Here is a 5,979-nt window from a genome sequence, read left to right as displayed (position 1 = left end):
TGTGTATAATAAAATAACCTTTGCATACATTTGTTTAGGAAAGGTAGATACGTTTTCCACTTTATCTGCCTAAATGCTTTTTATATCTTTGACAAGTATAAACAATAACTTAAGATGTGTTGAATTTGGCATATTTTTGCTTCTCTGATTGATTTAACTTCTTGAAATTGAATGTTTTATAAATATGTGTTGGGGAAAAAATACATATATTAAGCATGATTTATATGTGGATTCTGACGTCATCGGTATTTTTGGTCGCAATAACATACACGAATTGAAAATCATGATATTTATAGATGGTAGTCATTGATATGAATATCAGTATCTTGAAAAAGCGCGTTTATCAGTGGATCCTAATGTATGTACAATTGACATACAGGTTTAACAATTTCGCCGAGTAAATTGCTTTGTTTATGTAAATTCAGCAAAAGTCGACCCATTTCAAACTTTTCACATTTGGTAAGCTTTATGCAGATAAGTTATCCCAAGTAGCTCCAATCACCAACGCCCTTTCCTGACATATCAATGCTATAATTTTGCCAAGATTGACCTACGGTACTGAGATTCCGGGTTTCCATCCAAGCCTCGACACATAAAGTCAATCTAAAGGTCCTTAAACAGACACTATTTATTCGACCACAAACTACGTCCGCGGAAGTGTATGGCGAGCTGGGTCGTTTTCCTTTGGAGGCTGCAAGAAAGATGCGTATCATTAGAATAATGGAAGAATTCAAATTTCTTAATTAATAAATTGTTGCTAGATTTTGATGACGTTGAGTCGCATATAACTAAGTGAGGTATTTAACATAAGATATTGCTCAAGGCATTGCCTTTTTTGTATTATAAATCTGTTATGACAACACGTGGTGTTAATTGTATCTGCCAACGTTAAAAGGATATTAATTTACAAATATGGGTTAGTGATATTGATAATTTTCCTAAACTTGATAATTAACATTTACTTAAATCAAATCTAGATTTTGAAAACTATTTAGATACAAGTATAACTGTTGGGGATTCACTAGATTTGCTGTTCTGCACGCTCACTTTTTATAGAAGAAGGCAGATATAGAAACAAACGAGTAGGTGTCCTGTGGGTGTATTTGCAGAGAATTTATATTATACAACTTATGCAACTTATGTCTACTCGAACAGAACGACATTTATAAACCTGCCTAAAGTTACAACAGGACCATCGATTCAAAATCATTTAAAATAAGTAACAATTACTAGCATGTAGTATATGTATATTGTTTGTTGTTGTGTTGTTTTTGTCAACTGGTTGGTTTAAAATACAAGACGCAACATGTATATACAAGCTTAAAATATTTTATTTCGTATAAGTTATGATCAATTGAGAATTAACAGTTTTTGCTATCGATTTAGGTATATTATCTACTAAATTAACTAATCGTTATATACAATCAAAAGCATGCACAAATACAAAGTTCCCCTAGATCACCTAAAATGTGTATTTGTTTTAGGTAGTCAACATTCACACAACTATAAATTATGTGTTCATGCCCATTCTATATACTATTGTTGAATAAGCATTTATTTACACCGTCATTATATGTCGTATGTATGTTGTTTGACTTTGAACTAATCTAGTTGCCAAAACAATTGACTTCACTATGAATATTTTGACACTTGTAAGACGTCGCATACAAACACGACATACATGGCATGTTTAAGTGCTTAAAACTTTTACTATACGAACAATTTTCAAACAGAAAAAAATCATTGAAAATTTAATTGTAGTGAAAAGGTAACATGTGACGTTTGATTTCAGTTCTCATGAAGCAAAGCCTCTCAAGACAGCGTCATTTATAGAAATCGACGTGGATGAGGTAATTTATGTGTAAGCGTCCGAAAAAAAGCCGAGACTTGAACATGTTTCAATTTCATGGTAGTTGACACTTTGCTTTTAAAGTTTCTTAAATAATGGTAACACTCAGACAGTTTCCGAGGCTGAATTATAATATTTCTGTCTGAGCGCGACATGTAAATGCGAAAATCATGGTCCATTTTCAATATTATGGAGACGCTTGTTGAAATATTTTGTAAAGTATTTTGCCGCCTTTGAAAACCGAGGAAATGGAAGCAAAATGTGACGGGAGTATTGTCAGCAAAACATCAGCTAGCAAACCTTCATCTCACCGCCTTTGGCCCGATGTCGTGTTTATATAAAATTTATAAATATATCGGGCCGTCGGGCCGTTATCGTTTTGCCATCGGAATTTGGATAGGCCTTGTTTCAGAAATGCTATTGTTTATGTATTTAAATTTTGCTTCTTGTGCTCGCCATCACTTTCTAATGAAATGTTCAGATTTATTGTTCTCGACAGCTCATGAAACTGTAAATATAAGTATGCTAATAATCAATTAAATACATTTACTTCAATAGGTATACTATCATGTCGACTGTATATTCATACGATATTAAATCTTTCTTGCATGTTCTGATTTTAGTTTTAGTACCATAGGACCAATAAGAAAAGAAGTAAGTGTTTACCATTTTGTTTCAATGGACTAAATTATTGTAGATATGTACCCAATTATGTACATACATATTGAGCGTTCAGTACGAATGTACAATAAATGTTAAACATTGACGAACGCGTGATAAAATAAAACTCGCAATAATATATTATCAAAATATAACCCATAACCCTTATTTTCAATATACCTTAACGTTATTTACAAAAGAATGTACATGAAGGTTAAAATAGGAGTTAATTAGATATTTTTTGGCAAATGCTAACTTTAAAAATCTCCGAAAAATTTTAACGCATTTTTGTTCAGCGACCTAAGTAATACCTTATTTTACACGCCTGATATACAATTACACTTTCCAAAATGGCACAAATTACAACTTGAACCACATATACTACATTTTCACACTATTAAGTTAATCCACTTGTATTTGTACAAAACCAGCACTTTGCCATATAGTATAGGAATTCAAATGTTTAAATTTCAGTGTTGAAAGACTGACCAAACCACGGTCACGAGTATGATGATGACACAAACGACGACACTTGCAATGCTCATATATCTTACAGCCAATCGTCAATCGTCCAGAATCCGAACTGAAGGACTGAATACAGCAGCGACCTTTATAATTACCTTCTTCAACCAGACCCTAGTCTCCTTTAGTACGATTCCAACCCTAAAGACGACCACGAAAGTCCGTCCATACTAAAGGCAAAGGTAAAGGAAGCAGTGCGCAGTCTGATGGCAGGAAAAGCTCCGGTAGTGGGCAACGTCCTTTTCGAGTTTGCTTAGCAAGAAAAACAGGCAACGACTGCAGCGATGGCGGCACTATGAAAGAAGATATGGGAGGACAATAAGTGGTCTAAGGAGTGGAACCAGTCTCCGCTCATACCGTTACCGAAAAAAGGCAAACTAAACCTCGAGAAATATCGCACCATCGGCCTCATCAGCCATCCAAGCAAAGACACGCTTCACATCATCCGCAACCGACTGATAATTAAGACCGAGGAACTGCTGGCGGAAGAGCAGGCTCGAGTCAGTCCCAGACGGAGCACAGTAGAATGAATCTTCAAAGTCGGGATCATCATTTAAACTATTTGCAACACCAAAGTGAACTCCATCCTTCGCCATTAAACCATATTCCTAAAATGTATATTGAGAACTTATATCTACAGTTGAGTTCAACGTCGGATGATATTGAACGCATACATTACACAATTTTCAAACGATTACTACAGGTTAAAAATCATACTTGTATGGCGTGTCAAACGTTGCAAAATTCAATGTTTGCATATTTATCTGGTACATTTGTATATATATATATGTTCTATATTTCCTTTTTTGTTTGGTATAGTTGCACAGATATGTTGTAAAAAGTCATATATATATATATATATTTATTTAAAAATGGGTTTCATTACGCTTGGTAAATAAAGAAGTTAATAACGTACATTTCTTATTACTTATTGTTATGAATCTCATGAAAACGGAAAATGATACGTAAATCAACGTAAAATATTAAATTAAATATGGATTAGAATTAAAACTTAAGCTTTAAAAAGAGTCATTATGCACAATCGTATTTACTATAAGCTTACCTAAACAAATAAAAGTAGTCAAATACGTATAACAATAGAAGTACAACTATATACGCTTCCATTTTCTTTTCTTCAATACATAAATGTAAATTTAATTTTAAACAACACGATTTTTGATACTTTTGTTTTGAATTCTTACCAAAAACATGTTTCACGAAATCGAATGACTGGTCACAATTAGTATTACTGTTTTAAAAGTTTACAGTAATTAATGGCATAAACATACTCCGATTTTCCACCGAAATAGTTTACCTTTATTAAAAACAAGTTAATAGTGTGGCTCATATTGAACAAACAATCCCTTGACTTAAGATCATAATAAAAAATATTCTTTAAATTCTAATTCCCAGTTACCCCTATAATTTTGAGTCGGATTTGGTATTAACTACCTAAACGTACCTTACATTAATGAAATAGGCACAAGCGCATAGATGCCAGATGTGAAGAACTTTGGGTCTATTCGGTATTTGTAATTATTAAAATGGGTTGGTAAATGGGCCCTGGTATATCTCGTTCTTGATATATCGCCAACATGGAATCCAGATGCGTTAAAGTAAAGGTACCGATATCGGGTTTTGTATTAAGTTTTAGTCCAGTAAAACAATAGGATGCTATGTATCATACACGATGAAGTACGGCATAGCTTGGCTGCACATCTTCAATCTTCAATCGGTCTTAGCCGTTATATTGGCAGCGGGTCGATTATAGACGTCCGAAACAGCTTTGACGTTTGTAATAGTCCAAATATTTATTGAGTGCATCAATCCAAACGTAACAAAGCTAGTGAACTCAAACATGAATAACAAGGCACACATATAAATGTAAAAAAACAGTTTAAAACAAATACAGTTTTAATAAACGTTGATGCATATGCATGATCTAAACCAATACAAATAACTTAAAGTACCGCTATATATTTTCAAAAGTTTGTTTTTGCTTTGTATTGAGTTTAATAGTTTGCAATAGCTTATATTCAAACATTTAACGTGCATGTCAAGTACAGCGTTTAGAACCCATTACTTGAAGGTGAAATATCGTGTTTAGTTAAATTAATTCCAATTCCAACCCCTCATTTGATTAAAATGCTATTTTTACCGTTAACAATTGATTTTACAATAATAACAGAATAAAACACATTGATTTGTATTTTTATTTTATTTTATTTAAAATAAATCCAAATGTTCACTTGTTCATGGTTTGTATTTTAAGTGTTTGGTACGTAAACTAAAAACAATGATAAATAACGTTGAATTCAATATAAAATCAAGGGAATTAACAAATTGCCAAATAATTCCCAACAATTCAGAAATGTGAGGTATTTGACATGTTCATAAAATGATATAATCATATAATCTCCACATTGCAACGTGTTTATTTGTTCCCTTCATTGGCGCGATAATGTGGTACGTTATTTGAACAGAATGAATAACCATGAAACACCAACATAAAGGTAACATGCATGACTTGTTGCACCAAAATCATGTAGCTTGAACGCTGCATAGAATGAATAAAATCATAAATTTTACATGTATTTACATAATACGTTGATCATAATTATTAAAAGGAATTCATTTAGTTACAACGAACACCTTACTCAATGTACTGGTATCTGTTTGCAGACATCGTTTTTCTTCTTCAGTGCAACGCATCATGCCTCGTGGACTCTCCCATCCTTCTAAATTGGATCAATTTATCTCCAAAATTAGTAATGTCTAGTATTTTTATTTCTATATTTAGAATATTTCTTACAGAATTCCTTTAAGCAAACAGCGCAGAACCTAATGAGACGCCGAATCATGCGGCGTTTAATCTTTATATTTTTTTCTAGACGCTAGGCATAAATGGGTTAACTTCTGAACGTACCAATATTTTTACGCATGGAAAC

At 32.9% G+C, this 5,979-nt stretch overlaps 1 protein-coding gene across 1 annotated transcript in view; it reads left to right on the top strand.

Moving 5' to 3' along the window:
* LOC127871494 (DNA repair protein XRCC1-like) overlaps positions 1 to 3,551 on the top strand; it is a 75,453-nt gene extending 71,902 nt beyond the window's left edge. Inside the window, exons 19-20 of the transcript XR_008045386.1 lie at positions 2,473 to 2,503; positions 2,984 to 3,551. The gene's annotated coding sequence lies outside the window, so the exon portion shown is untranslated. The remainder of the gene's footprint in view (positions 1 to 2,472; positions 2,504 to 2,983) is intronic.
* The last annotated feature ends 2,428 nt before the right edge of the window (positions 3,552 to 5,979 follow it).

Source organism: Dreissena polymorpha, chromosome 1, assembly GCF_020536995.1.
Source record: "Dreissena polymorpha isolate Duluth1 chromosome 1, UMN_Dpol_1.0, whole genome shotgun sequence".
Taxonomy (NCBI): Eukaryota; Metazoa; Mollusca; class Bivalvia; order Myida; family Dreissenidae; genus Dreissena; species Dreissena polymorpha.
The sequence above is the reverse complement of the archived record's forward strand: the minus strand, read 5'-3'. Positions and strand labels throughout refer to the sequence as shown.